At 41.7% G+C, this 15,749-nt stretch overlaps 1 long non-coding RNA gene across 1 annotated transcript; it reads right to left on the bottom strand.

The window, feature by feature from the left end:
- Positions 1-277: 277 nt before the first annotated feature.
- LOC144694480 (uncharacterized) lies at positions 278-15,079 on the bottom strand. The gene is made up of 3 exons (XR_013579761.1): positions 14,962-15,079; positions 7,281-7,393; positions 278-5,554 (listed from the first exon to the last, which is right to left on the bottom strand). It is a non-coding gene; the product is annotated as an uncharacterized LOC144694480 (long non-coding RNA).
- Between the last annotated feature and the right edge of the window lie 670 nt (positions 15,080-15,749).

Below are 15,749 nucleotides of genomic sequence, written 5' to 3'. Positions count from 1 at the left end.
TGTCCCTAATTCTGAGCTGGAGTGCCTCTTGTGTGTCTAACAACAAGCTATAGCTTCAATGTGTTCCCTAAATCCCCAACTTAAAATGCTGACTGCAGAAAGTAGACAAAGACCTTCCAAAAGTTTCATACCTGAAAGCAATGTTTCCGATTTCTCAGCATCTTTGTTGCCATTGTGAAGTTCTTGAGAAGAAACAGTAAGATTCGGCAAGATTCAGTAAGAAGCATTCAGAATCAGAGTTGCATGTACTGTTAAACAAGGATTCCTTTATTCACCTTCTAGACTCCCTTTGCTGGTATATGGGTGTATGGTAGCCTTAAGTGGGTAAAATGCACAATGCAATTTCCAATACACTACACCCCTCATCCATTATTTTTCCACCTCTAGCCTAAACTATTGAAGTGCGCTCCTGGACAAGATCCATAAGCTTCAGCTCATTTAAAATTCTGCTGCCATTATCCAATCTCACAAAATCCTACTCCACCATCCCACTGAGTCTTCAACACCTCAAATTTTCAAATTCTCTTCATCCTATTCAAATCCCTTTATGACTTCACCCTTCCTTGTTGCTATAACATCCTTCAGTCCTACTACTCCCTCAGAATTCTGTTTCTCTGAGAGGAGCCTATTGTTCAACCCCCTTCCCGCCTTGTTGGCTGCTGTGTGTCTTCGGTCATCAAGACCTCAGTCTCTGAAATTCCCTCCTTCAATCTCTTCGCCTCTCCATCTCACTCTCATATCATTTAAGAGCTTCCTTAAAATTTGTTTTGCTTTATCAAGGTTTGACTACAGCCCCTATTATCTCAATCTTGCCTTGGCAAGCTTTGTCACTGATTACACCTAGGTCAAGAACCTTGCGACCAGAGCTGGATTAAGAATTCTTGGGGCCCTGGGACCAAGATCATTCAAAGGTCTATGACTCTACCCACACAACATCCTGCACCCCTCCCATATCTATTGAAACACAAACCTGTCATAAATGCATGAAGAAATAAGCTCACAGAATGTACATACTGCATTAATAAAGCAAATCATTTCTTGTATACTATGCTTAAATGAAATTGTTGTATGGCAAGGGCCCAATATTTGCTTGAGAACTCTGGGCTCCTTAAACCCAAATGTAAATCCACCAAATGCTTTGGACAATTTTCTATGTTAATCAGAAAAGTAACATAATTTAATGTTATGTTAATAACATAACATAATCAGTTGCTGTATAACAGTGACATTTATTTTGTGTAGTTTTTGGCTAAATAAATTTAGTACCCATTCATTCCTTTTCTACAGGATGATATAAAGCACAGACTGCAGCAGACAGGTGCCATTATTTACTATACTATATCATAGTTTTTTTTATTTCAGCCTTTATTTAATATGAACAAGTCCATAAAGATAACAGATTCAGTGCAAGTATGCATGCACATTTATTGCAGTTTTTTTTTGTCAGAATGTTACAATCCTTCAAAATTGATAAGGAGAAAGTGTTGAGCAGACTGTCAGTACATAAAGCTGACAAGGCACCAGGACCGGACGAGATGCATCCGAGAATATTGAAGGAAGTGAGAGTAGAAATTGCAGGGGCACTGGCCATAATTTTTCAGTCTTTCCTAGGCTCAGGGAAGGTGCCAGAGGACTGGGGAATTGCAAACATTACACCCTCGTTCAAAAAAGGCTGTAAGGATAATCCCAGTAATTACAGACTAGTCGGTTTAACTTCAGTGGTGGGCAAGATTGTAGAAACAATGTGTAGAATGGGGGGGGGTTATGCAGGGGTGGGTGTGGGTGGGTGCGGACCCGATCAGCACCCCAGATCAGGTCCGCGCTGCCAATTTACGTGGGCGGGCCAATTAAGGCCCACCCAGCGTGACACGCACCTGGAAGCGCTATGCGCTCCCTGTGCAGGCACGGGGAAGGTGGAGTTCCCTGAGTCAGGAGTGCGCTCTTTCGCGCATGTGGGCAAAAGAGCACAGAAATCTCCCTGAGGCACCTCTGTGCCTCAGGGAGATTAGTTTTAAGTTTTAACAGTTCAAAAAAGTGTTTAAAAAAAATTGTGACATGTCCCCTCATGTGAAACTGTCACATGTGCATTAATTTCAATAAAAACTTTTGAGAAAATTTAAAATCATTCATGAAACCTCATCCCGCCCGTGTATGAGGTTCCATGAAAAATGCCAAGGCCGCCTGGGCTCTTCGGCTGCCCCCCAACCTTAGGGTTGGACGAGCAGCTCCATTAATTATTTTAATTGTTAGTTAAATGGCCTTAATAGGCCTTTGACAGTTCAGTGGGCGCGCAGCCGAGTGTGCCCATCGAACTGAAAATCTAAATGACGCGCGGTGACATCGCGACGCACACCCAATGTCACCCCGTGTCATTTTACTCCTTGACGAGTGGGCCCCGCACCCCCCTCCCTGAGCCGAAGATTCTCCCCAATTATTCGGGATAGAATTAGTAGTCACATGGAAAAATATGGGTTGATAAGGAAGAGCCAGCATGGATTGCTAAAGGGGAAATTGTATTTAACTACCTTGCTGGAGTTTATTTGGGGAGGTAACAGAAAAGGTCGAAGAACGCAGATTTAAAGTGATTTGCAAAAGAAGCAAATGTGGCATGAGAAAAAACTTGTTCACACAACGATTAGTTCGGGTCTGGAATATACTGCCTGGAAGTATGGTGGAGGTAGGTTCAATCGAGGCATTCAAGAGGGCATTAGAGGGCTATTTGAATAGAAACAATGTGCAGTGGTACAGGGAAAAGGTAGGGCAATGGCACTAGATCATAATGCTCATTTGGAGAGCCAGTGCAGACATGATGGGCCAAATGGCCTCCTTCTGTGTCATTAAAACTCTGTGATTCTGTAATTCTTCAATTATGCTAAATAGTGAAAATAAAATTGAACAATGTTTACAGTGAACTGAAGATATCACCAATTTATTATAAGATTAGCAGATGATTGGTTAGAAATATGGCCAATCTGACACGATGGAAATGCAAATCTGCAATACCATCCATCTTTGTAAATGCCAAGAAGTAACACTGAAAGTGCAGGAACAGACAGCCAAAGGAATGTTACCAGCGGTCTGATTATTTTATTCTATCGCGGGACATGGGCGTCGCTGGCTAAGCTAGCACTTTTATTGCCCATCCCTAATTGCCCTTGAGAAGGAGGTGGTGAGCCGCCTTCTTGAACCACTGCAGTCCATGTCGTGTGGGTACACCCTCAGTGCTGTTTGGGAGGGAGATCCAGGATTTTGACCCAGTGACAGTGAAGGAACGGTGATATATTTCCAAGCCAGGATGGTGAGTGGCTTGGAGGGGAACTTCCAGGTGGTGGTGTTCCTATGCATCTGCTGCCCTTGTCCTTCTAGATGGTAGAGGTTGCGGGTTAGAATGAAGATTTCCCAGACCACCATCAGCAGCAATCTTCAGCACTGCTCAAACCTGCAAAATCTCTCCAACAATCAAGACAATTAAGAAAGACTAATTTCAAAGCCTAATTTTTGACCAATTGCATGCGCTCAAGCTGCTGCTGCTTGCCTGTGCGGAGTTATTTTAAAATCTGTTACAGACTATATATACATTTCTTTGCTCCAGCTACTTCCCCAGTTGTAGGGGAAGCTCTAACACAGCTGAGTGATGCTGAAACCACTTTGCTAGATGTATAGGGGAAGTGGGAGGGTTTCAAGCGCCATGCAGAAGCAAGACATCCCGGGACTAATCTTCCATTCTGCATGACTAGCATGTAATGCACAAGTGGGTGCTGGGAAATTGGGTGGGATCAGTTTCACCAGATCTGCACTCACTGTGCAACACAAATCATTTTCTAGCTGGGCCTTCAGAAAGACTGATGGTGTTCTTGGCAAAAATAGGCCAGGGTATCACATTAGTATTACAAACAATGTGAATTACAATGCAATCAGTGCAGACGCGATCCCCTGGAGTATTCTTGGCGAATGTATTGTGTTCTCAGTTCGCCCACATTAAACAGTCAGGCACATTCAGGGCAGAAGTCTCTTTAAATGAACAGCACCTTACTTGGATCATATGTAAAAGTGTAGTTGAACCTTTGGTGAGAGCAGAATGTTTCAGCACTTGCATTTTTTGCTTTTTGATTAATTTTGGAGGTTTTGCCCATTATTTTCACAATAAGATTTGTCACTGCTGGGGATGAGCGCTTAATGGAAATCCTTCTGTCTTTGCGCTATTTGGAGGAGGAAGGAGGAGGATGAGAGGAAGAATCCGAACCAGATTTAATTGCTAAATTGTCTACACCCTCCATTACCCCAATCCAAATCTACAGGCCCAGGCACATTGAGAGTCCAGATGCAGATGATCAGCTAGAAGCTTTCCTTACTAAAACATCATTACAGACAACTAGAGTCAAACAGTAAACTCTTATAGAGAAGGACTTTAGCTAAATATCACATCCACCCAATGAACGAACACTCATCACAGGTGCAGTGGACTAACATACCTTCAGTCACATTGGCCTCTGTGCTAACTTAATTGTCACGGATACCAAACATCCATCTACCGAAGCCTTATCTAACAGCCTCAGAAGAAAATTCTTATTGCAGTTGAAATGAAAATTCCCTACAAATGATGACCAGCACTTTTTGGCCTTTGATGATAGTATGCACTTCTTGTGCTCTGCATCCTAATCTTCTCAATACTTCACTAATGACAGGAGTAAGTGAGGTGGACAGTTTCTGAAGGTCAGTGAAAGGCTCTTGCAATTGTGCTTCCTTGTGCTGGGTCATGAGATGTCCCCATGACTGGTGCTAATGAGATGCTTGTTCAAGGCTGGCTGGAAAATTTATCATTTGGCGGGTGACTGGATGAACCAAATGTGAGGTCACTTTGAGAAGCAGCAGTTACCTGTGATTATTCCAATCATTCTCCATGCTGCTGAGAATTTTCTCATTCTGTACTTTGAGCTCTGTAGGAATGCAAGGACAGTCCTGCAGAACGACATTATCTAACTGATCACCTAGCCCACCTAGCCTGTTGAAGCTGGACACAAGAATATATTGCAGACTGGAGCCCAACCTCTATAGCTGTAGTCTCAGCATTCATGAGAGATACCCTGACTGGGATTAGGACCTCTACTACTAGGGCTCCAATACAGATATTCCTGTGGTTGCAATGTGTCCATATTGGATTACAATTCTATAAATAGTCATATACAACTGCACGGTAGTTAGTAGTGGACTGTTCCACATTCTGAACCATAATTACTGGGATGCTTAGCCTGATAATGCATGCAAGAAATAGTGACATTCAGACAGCACCCTTCTCTTAAATGCAGGCCCCATGAGGTCCAAGTTCCAGTATTGCGAAACAAGGGAAGAAACAAATTTAGCCCTCAACAGTCAGGCTCATTATCCTCCACATCTGCCTACATCTGCTCACTCATTCTCTGTGTCTCACCCACTGTCGTTTCTCAAATGGACTATCTAAGTCCCCCAGAGTAAACTTTGCTACTGAAGAAGGTAATCCTGTGAGTTGCTGGCTTCTTGGGTACCATGAGCTCCATGGTTAGTTCTTTTGGTTCACCTACAGAAAACAAAAAAATATGAGAATGTGAGTTAATTATGTGAGGTGTGCTCAAAACTAAGCAAGTGAAGCACAGCAGGCAGAGTAAAGTCCTTGTCCTAGCTTCAGGGAGGTCTCTAGATTCGTCCTAACTCACTCCCTCTATGTTCTCAGGCATAAACTGACTCAAAGGTGTAAGATTACAGTGCCCGTCACCAGTTCAGGCTTGCTGGCTTGTTCTGCAAGAGAAGAGTAGTTGAGATGTGAAAGCTTGACGAGCACATGAAGAGTGAATCCCAAATGTTTACCTGCTTCCCAGCCAATATATAGGAGTAAATGAAGATGCATTAGGCAGGAAGGTTGTTCTGTAACATTGGTTTGTGGATTCACTGATCAAAATGGCAATGTAACAGTTGTTGTTTGAAGTTTACCCTGCTAGAGTATGGCCATGCATGTAAAGCCTGGAAACAGCTGTTTTGTAATGCTTTAGCGTGCAGCCTCAGTTATGGTTTAATAGAGCAAGTGGAAGCTTTGTGTGTCACGCATAATCAGCCCATCAAATTGGGCTGTTGCAATATTTGCTGGCCTCACTTTGGCAGATTTCCTGTTGCTGTTAAACTTTTTTTTTCATCTGTTTCCATGTCCCTTGGCAATTAGATATGGAACTGACTCTTGTCCATCACTTCATGCCAAATAAGCTGAGGTAGAATTCCTGTGGGAAGAATACTCTGAGTCCCAAACACTGCAGCTTTCCTTTGCCGTATTTCTTCCAGAAGGGTCTCTGAAGCAATATCATAAAACAGACGTGCTCTGACTCCTGATCAGTCACTTGCAGATTTATACCTAGCAAGAAGTTAGCAGCCCTCTTTTAATAGTGGCTGCATCCTGAAAGAACTATGGCTGTGCATTACTTCCCATTCCCCCATCTGTGAGTTCTCACTGGCTGTTCCAACATTGCCCAGTTGCTCACAAGGCTCAACTAGTCAGGGCAAACTCATGAAATCGAGTGAGATCTGATATGACTAAATCTGCATGAAATACTTGTACATGACTTGCTGGTTACCAGGGAGCAGCCTTGATGATGCATGCGAAGTGGCCCAATTCACCCTGTGCTCTAACTGAAGGTGTATAAATAACAAAGAATTATCTTTAAAATTAAAATGTGCCTTTGAGAGTTGAATTCATTTTGACCTTTAAATGGCATTCATCATGCTATTGAAGGCTGTCTGATCAGTTTTTAAGCAAGTGCTGAAAAGTACACTTGAATACTTCCATTTACATTTAACTGGAAATTAAGCTGTACAATATTATGGTACGAACATTTGAAGAAATTGTATCCAGTCCCTTTGTGCATTATGGTAGCGGTTTCCCATTCATTATTTATAGTCGTTAAATTGCAGTCAGGGGATTTTGATTTTGCATGTGTTCGTGTGATAACGTTGCAAAGTGCAATTTTTAGACTTTAGAGTTGCAGTAATTGCAACTCAATGCAGCAATTCAGATAAGGATTCCTTCCCTTTAAGACAGAGCATAATCAATTACTTCTGAACTTCATTTGTTTTGAATCATTCTGGGAGCTCCATTTAAATGTAACTTATTTTGATAAATAAAGGATAATTCATACAAAATGCCAGTCACAGAATTAAGAAAGTAAATCACCTAACTATAACTCAGAGAATGTCCTGATTTTCAAAGGTCACCAACCGAAAGGATCAAAATAGTTGTACATAAACAATGGATTACTCACACACTTTCAAACTGGATTCAGTGTAGGTCTTCCAATCATTAACATTCTGCTTACCAAAAAGCTCTTCTCTGTTTATCTTTCTGCTAAATGATAACCTTTTTCAAGTCAAATTTCTGATAAAAGAGTCAAAGACAAGAGCAAAGTTGTATTGTAAAGGTCATATAGATGCTGATTCAACAGTAAATAGCCAACAAGCAAACAAAGGAAAAGAACTGGTTTACAGAGAAATTTTAAAGTGTTTCACTTGAAGTCCCAATACAAACTCATTTGTTCTGCCAATCCTTACACAAACAAAACAAGAAGTTCCAGGAAGAGGAAATGAGCAACTATTATTTCTAAAATCTAACTTTGTCGGATTCATTCTCGTGTCTTAATCCATGATAAAACAGATGTACTGTTCAAATGTATAAACATTACAATAATATACAGTGGTCCAGAAAAATCAGCTGTATAGTGGTAGGTTTTGGAGCTAATGGTGTCTTGAGCCTCCAATATAGTCAGCAGGAAGTTTGCACATATTCCCAATGGGAAATGTTCCACCCCTCATATTGGATAAAATAGATATGCTCGTAGTAGGACTGTATGGCAGGAACATTTTAATTACAGAATAGTTAATTTAAACTTTGTTCCTGCATATCTTTCAGGGTCTAGTTCTGATTTCTGAATGCCCTCACACTTCATTCACCAAGTGCTGAACTTGCAAAGCATAACATGATACTAACCAGCAGGAAAGTCCCAGTACTTAGCTGAATGTTGAGCCAAGAGGAGCAGGAGTTCCCCTCAATCCCACATTTCAAAACCATATTGCTGGCTGCTGACAGCCACTATCCCACCTTTCCACCAATTATCAGTGATCTGACAATCACCCCCAACCACTGATTGCTAATTCTCTAACCTCCCCCAAAAAGGTCCAATGTACCCTCTCCCTTAAGCCCTATCTCTTGCCTCTGGGCACAGATCCCTCCCCAGATTCTGCTTCTTCCCACCCTACCCCTGGCCTTCATTTACCTGAAGGCCACTGCACTGTTAGCAATGGCATTATCTTGCATCAGTCTTTGCCTTATTGACGATGCTAATGAAGCGTGACAGCCAATATTGGATGTTACTCAGACCTCTCCATTCTGATGCATGGATCATACCCTGTTTTTCCTGCACATCCAAAATTGACACCCACAAACTTCTAGAAACAATTCCAGATCTTGCTGGAGCAGAGCATCTCGTATGCACCGTTAGTTATAATGTGTGAGTTGGTAAGAGCATGGCAAGGACAAGGGGACATTTGGGACCTGAGTAAATGACAGGACTAACAATGTATCTCCTGAACCAATGAGATTTAGAGATTGAGAAGGAAACCGAGGCATGCTGAAGAAAGAAATAGTGAATTAGAGTCAAATCAGGTACAGAAAGAGAAATAAAGAGGGAAAGAAAGATTGGATTAAGAGAGAGAGAAATGAGACAGAAAGGAAAAGTAAGAGAAAAATTAAAATTTAAAACTTTACACTGTAAAAATGCCTTAGAAGAATTTTGACTGACATTGGATTAACAATGATCATATTGGTGAAAGGTACTTACACTGGCAATTACTAGACTTAACTTTCTGAGGCACTTTTATATCAAATTAGTTTGCAAATCCAGAACATTGTGAAAAATTAAGAGGAGGTTGGAGGCAAGATGATGTTTATGTGAGGCAAATGGTGAAGTGGCATAAATCAAGCAGCAAGCTCTGGAGATTCATAACCAATGGCATTGCACTTAATCCCCTAAATATGCTGTCCAATTTGCCCAATAATAATAGTTTGTGTCATTAATATGCCATTATTTTTCCAGCAAGATCAAGTCAATATATTTCCACATTAAGCCATGAACTCAAAATATAATCAAAGTAAATGTTTTACGCTCCATCAAAAAATTCACTTCTACACCAAGCATTTCAGGTTGTAGGTTTTCTTATCACTAGTACAGATATGCAGAACTCTCTCCTAGGCAGGGGTCATAGCTTGATACTTGCACGAGAAATGAGAGACCACAGGCTGCTATACTGCAGGTGGATGGCAGTGGAATTACCTGGCATCACAATAGACAGTATATGAATAATTTGAGACCTAACATATGGTAATTGCGGCATATCGGGGAGGAACACGTGACTTTGGACCTATGGTTCCCAAAGCTTTCCATCACTGTGGTTTTCCTTTCCACATGTCTGCATCTGTTGTGGACTAATTGATTAAGATTAATTGCCAAGATTAGTCAAAAACCTCATTATCATTGTATCATGCAACTACGAGGATGGTAGAAGGTGCAGTTTTTTTCATTCATGGGATGTGGGCTTCGCTGGCTGGGCCAGCATTTATTACCCATCCCTAGTTGCCCTTGAGAAGGTGGTGGTGAGCTGCCTTCTTGAACCGCTGCAGTCCATGTGGTGTAGGTACACCCACAGTGCTGTTAGGAAGGGAGTTCCAGGATTTTGACCCAGCGACAGTGAAGGAATGGCGATATATTTCCAAGTCAGGATGATGAGTGACTTGGAGGGGGAACTTCCAGGTGGTGCTGTTCCCATCTATCTGCTGCCCTTGTCCTTCTAGATGGTAGTGGTCATGGGTTTGGAAGGTGCTGTTGAAGGAGCCTTGGTGAATTCCTGCAGTGCATCTTGTAGATGGTACACACCACTGCTACTGTACATTGGTGATGGAGGGAGTGAATGTTTGTGGATGTGGTGCCAATCAAGCAGGCTGCTTTATCCTGGATGGTGTCGAGCTCCTTGAGTGTTGTGGGAACTGCACTCATCCAGACAAGTGGAGACTATTCCATCACACTCCTGACCTGTGCCTTGTAGATTGTGGACAGACTTTGGGGAGTCAGGGAGTGAGTTACTCATCGCATAATTCCTAGCCTCTGACCTGTTCTTGTAGCCACAGAATTTATATGGCTAATCCAGTTCAGTTTCTGGTCAATAGTAACCCCCAGGATGCTGGTAGTGGGGGATTCAGTGATGGTAATGCCATTGAACATCAAGGGGCGATGGTTGGATTCTCTCTTGTTGGAGATGGTCATTGCCTGAGGCTTGTGTGGCATGAATGTTATTTTCCATTTGTCAGCCCAAGCCTGGATATTGTCCAGGTCTTGCTGCATTTGCACATGGACTGCTTCAGAATCTGAGTCGTTGCGAATGGTGCTGAACACTGTGCAATCATCAGCGAACATCCCTACGTCTGACTTTACGATGGAAGGATGGTCATTGATGAAGCAGCTGAAGATGATTGGGCTGAGGAGACTGCCCTGAGGAACCCCTGCAGTGATCTCCTGGAGCTGAGATGACTGACCTCCAACAACCACAACCATCTTCCTTTGTGCTAGGTGTGAAGAGTTTTCTCCCTGATTCCTATTGAGCCCAGTTTTGCTAGGGCTCCTTGATGCCACACTCAGTCAAATGCAGCCTTGATGTCAAGAGCAGTCACTCTCACCTCACCTCGGCCGTTCAGCTCTTTTGTCCATGTTTGAACCAAGGCTGTAATGAGGTCAGGAGTTGAGTGGCCCTGGCGGAACCCAAACTGGGCATCAGTGAGCAGGTTATTGCTAAGCAAGTGCCGCTTGATAGCACTGTTGATGACCCCTTCCATTAATTTACTAATGATTGAGAGTAGACTGATGGGGCAGTAATTGGCCGGGTTGGATTTGTCGTGCTTTTTGTGTGTAGGACATACCTGGGCAATTTTCCACATAGCCGGGTAGATGCAAGTGTTGTAGCTCGAACAATTTGGCTAGGGGCGTAGAAAGTTCTGCAGCATAAGTCTTCAGTACTATTGCCAGAATATTGTCAGAGCCCATAGCCTTTGCAGTATCCAGTGCCTTCAGTTGTTTCTTGATATCACATGGAGTGAATCAAATTGGCTGAAGACTGGCGTCTGTGATACTGGGGACCTCTGAAGGAGGCCGAGATGGATCATCCACTCGGCACTTCTGGCTGATTGTAGCAAAGGCTTCAGCCTTACCTTTTGCACTGATGTGCTGGGCTCCTCCATCATTGAGGATGGGATATTTGTGGAGCCTCCTCCTCCAGTGAGTTGTTTAATTGTCCATTCACAACTGGATGTGGCAGGACTGCAGAGCTTAGATCTGATCCGTTGGTTGTGGGATTGCTTAGCTCTGTCTATCACTTGCTGCTTACATTGTTTGGCACGCAAGTCATCCTGTGTTATAGCTTCACCAGGTTGACATCTCATTTTTAGGTATGCCTGGTGCTGCTCCTGCATCCCCTCCTGCACTCTTCATTGCACCTTGGTCTTTTTGCATCTAGCAATTACTATGCTCCTATGTCTTTTCTGTTAGTTTACCTTAAAAAACATTTTTAATATCTGACATTTTGTGGTGACAGATTGTGATGTATTAACACCTTGTATATAATAACTCAAACTTCTGGGAAGGCAGAATAATTTGTCCCCATTCCCACACACAAGTGGTAAGCATGGGTGTAAACAAATGCAGAATTACATTCCCACATAGTTGACCCCTAGATATTCCACAGCATTCCTCCTTACCCATTCAATTAGAAGTAGTGCTGACAAGGTCCACCAGAAAGAAGGTGGTGACTAATGAGAGCAGACTGACAGTACGATTTCACCTATGGAGTTTCCCATCTTCACATCATTTCCTAAGCGAGGCACAACAGCACAGAACAGTCAGGATGTAAGATTGCAATGCAAGTTTCTGGAAGTTAGTTAAAATTACGGAGAATCTACAAAGGTCGGTGGGGAAGCAAGCTATGAGGAGGGTGCAAGGAGGTTACAAAGAAATATAGACTAATTTAGTGATGAGGCAAGAAATTGGCAGATGGAGTATATTTCCATGTGAAATTACCCTCTTTCATAGGAAGAATGGAAAAGCAGAATATTTTTTTAAAAGGTGAGAGACTAGTAAATGTTGGGATTCAGAGGGATTTGGATGTCCTTGTACACAAATTACAGGATGTTAACATGCAGGTGCAGCAATCAACCAGGAAGGAAAATGGTATGTTAGCCTTTATTGTAACTGGTTTGGAGTATAAAGGCAAGGAAGTCTTGCTGCAGTTATATAGGGCTTCGGTGAGACCACACCTGGATTACCGCTGGTCTCCATATTTGAGGAATGGCATTGTTACCTTAGAGGGGCTGCAACAAAGGTTCACTAAATTGATTCCTAGGATGAGAGGGTTGTTACATGAGGAAAAATTGAGTAGAATGGCCTTATATTCATAGATCACAGAAGGTGGCAGGGCAGTTGGAGAGAGGAGTTAATAAAGCATATAGCATCCTGGGCTTTATTAATAGGAGCATAGAGTCCAAGAGCAAGGAGGTTATGCTGAATTTATGTAAGAAACTCGTTAGACCTCAGCTGGAATATTGTGCACAGTTCTGGGCGCCACATTATAGGAAGGATGTGAACACATTGGAGAGAGTGCAGAAGAGGTTTACAAGAATGATTCCAGGGATGAGAAACTTCAGTTACAAAGTTAGATTGGAGAGTTTGGGACTGTTCTCCTTGGAGAGAAGAAGGATAAGAGGAGATTTGATAGAGATGTTCAAAATCATGAGGAGGCTGGACAGAGTAGATAGGGAGAAGCTGCTCCCACTTGTGAAAGGATCAAGAACGAGAGGGCACAGATTTAAAGTGATTTGCAAAAGAAGCAAATGTGACGTGAGAAAAAACTTGTTCACACAACGAATGGTTCGGGTCTGGAATGCACTGCCTGGAAGTGTGGTGGAGGCAGGTTCAATCGAGGCATTCAAGAGGGCATTAGATGATTATTTGAATGGGAACAATGTGCAGGGCTATGGGGAAAAGGCAGGGCAATGGCACAAGGTCATAATGCTCCTTTGGAGAGCTGGTGCGTACATGATGGGCCGAATGGCCGCCTTCTGTGCCGTTAATATTCTGTGATTCTGTGATTATTCTCTGGTTGATTGGAACTACCACCACTGACCAGCAACCACTGGTGTAGTATTCACAAGGACTACAACTGCTGATAAATCTTACCCTAATCCATGAAGAAGACAGTACTCAGTACCTGCTCTTGGTAATCCATGTATGTGAAAAATGCAAAATGTACATGGGGAAAAGTGTTTTTAAAAGCTGTGGGGGTGAAAGGTTCAACATTGCAAGAATGAGCACAGATTCACACTCAATGTTAAAACCAATCAACATTAAACTTTGAAACATGTCTTTGTTTTTGAATTTATTTGTGGAGATTACGATTGGCCTCAACACTCGTGGGCTAAAGAGATTAAAAAATGTTTGCCCAGTGTTTCTACTCTTCCAAGGAAACAACAGGAGAAAGTGTACGACAGCCATGCAAAGCAAGAAAGAGAGCACAACAAAACAGAAAATGTGGAAGCAGAAAGACAGAGATGAACACACAAAGAATTCGAAAAAAGTGGCAAAAAGAAAATCACAGTGAGAGAGATACATTTTTCAACCTTTGCCACTGTGCAATACTAATGTGATTCTTACATATTCTCATTATCTCAATAAAGAGATTTTATTTACCAATTAATTGGCAAAGTTAGTTAAACACAAAATCACATCAATTTCACCCCTTGTGTGTTCCATTTGCTCCCAGAGAGTAAGTTCAATTCCCAGGCTAAGAGCAAAACAGCAACCTCACCCAGACATTGATCTACACCACCCTAGAAGTGCCTGAGATAAGGTCTTCCCATTTCTGACTTACCTTCCATCATATGAAAAACAGCCAGGTGCTTATCACAAAGTGACCACTCCTCTATGGTCTCTATGCGAGGAGCTAGCAAACAACATCATTCTCTGATAAATGCATTTTCCCAAAATTTGTTTGTTTCCATTGGCAAGATCCTGAGTCAAAGTTATTGCAAACTATTTTTAAAAATTTTTAAAAAGGAACTGGCTTCACAAAGAACCAGCAGTTAATGGGTTAAACTTTTTGTATTGCAAAATACATAATGAAGCCTGTAACAAGTAGTTAATGCTGTTATGTTGTTACCATGTATTTAAAATACTGTTTGTTTTTCATATGTGTTAAATAACTGGTAAACATCAACATATGGCTTAAAATTTAAAATCTATCACCTGCTAATCACACTGGTGCATTGGTAATTACAGTTTTGGAAATAAGCCAATTTCTTGTAGTGAAGCATACGATAAGGTTAATGCTATCGTTCTATACCGGCATCAACATCATCTCTTAATATTACTGTACCCACTGAATGTTTTATACTAAATTGTTACCATATCTGATGAATGTTACCTGATAACAACATCACATTGCGTTACAGAGGCAGCTCACTTAATCCCTCATCCAGCCAAGAAATCTTCCTGTTCATTTCTGTTTGAAACAAAAAACAGGCTAGTCTAACCGGGGAATCAGAAATGAATTTCCACTTCGATTTAAAACTTTGTTTTTGTTTGGATTTGAGGTTATATTTATAGATGAGCCCTGAAAATGTAATCCAAGCTCAGTTTTGAGGCTAGTGTCTCCTGCATCAGGGAGTTGCCCTGTTTTTCCTAGGAAAGGCTCACTAAGGCAGGAAACATTTCAACCATTATTGAATATGCTAAGGCCCTCCTAATCTTTGTACACTTCATTTTACTTCACTTACTGCTAATTTGCTTTGTTATACTACATAATAAATATAAAATAAACACAACATTTTTATAGAATTTAAATAACTGTCACCTGTGGGGTTGTGGACTCTCCAATACTGTCCTCGAGTTTTCAGTAATTGAAGATTAATCTCCAGGACACTGTTGCGAGTAACCTGGGAGCATTATAAAAACTGTTCTTTTTTATTTTCTTTGACTACTGTCATTTATTGGTTATAAAAATATAGCTGAGGAAAGAAAACATCTGTTTGACTAAGCTTCAAGAGTCATCCAATCAGATAATAAAAAGTCGATTCACTTTCTAATTGGAAAAGCAGGAGGTCATGCGGTGAAACCTCTGGGAATATGTCCAACCAGATTTGGTGATGCTGGTCACCTGGGGTCTACGCTCCATTATCCCTGCATCCAGATTGAGACAATCTTAGAATATTGACAGTAAACGTGGCGGGAATTTTAATTCCCGGGAGGGAACATGCAACTGACTTCCACAGAAACACCCAAGTTGTACATCAGTTTTTAAAAATGTAATTGCAAGGAGATATGAGATGAAGTGGAAAGACTGGAGGAGATTCCCCTGAACAGCAAAGGTAAGATAAAGTAAAATGTCCATTTAAGAAGCAAACAAGTGGGGGAAAATCAGACATAAAAACAGAAAGTGCTAGAAAAGCTCAGTAGGTCTGGCAGCATCTGTGGAGAGAAAAACAGAGTTAACATTTCAAGTCCACTATGACTCTTCTTCGGGATTTCAGAGCTCTGATGAGTCATATTGAACTTGAAACGTTACCTCTGTTTTTCTCTCCACAGATGCTGCCAGGCCTACTGAGTATTTCTGGCACTTTCTGTTTTTATTTCAGATCTCCA

Source organism: Cetorhinus maximus, chromosome 20 (assembly GCF_964194155.1).
Source record: "Cetorhinus maximus chromosome 20, sCetMax3.hap1.1, whole genome shotgun sequence".
Taxonomy (NCBI): domain Eukaryota; kingdom Metazoa; phylum Chordata; class Chondrichthyes; order Lamniformes; family Cetorhinidae; genus Cetorhinus; species Cetorhinus maximus.
This window is presented reverse-complemented; position numbering and strand designations above follow the sequence as displayed.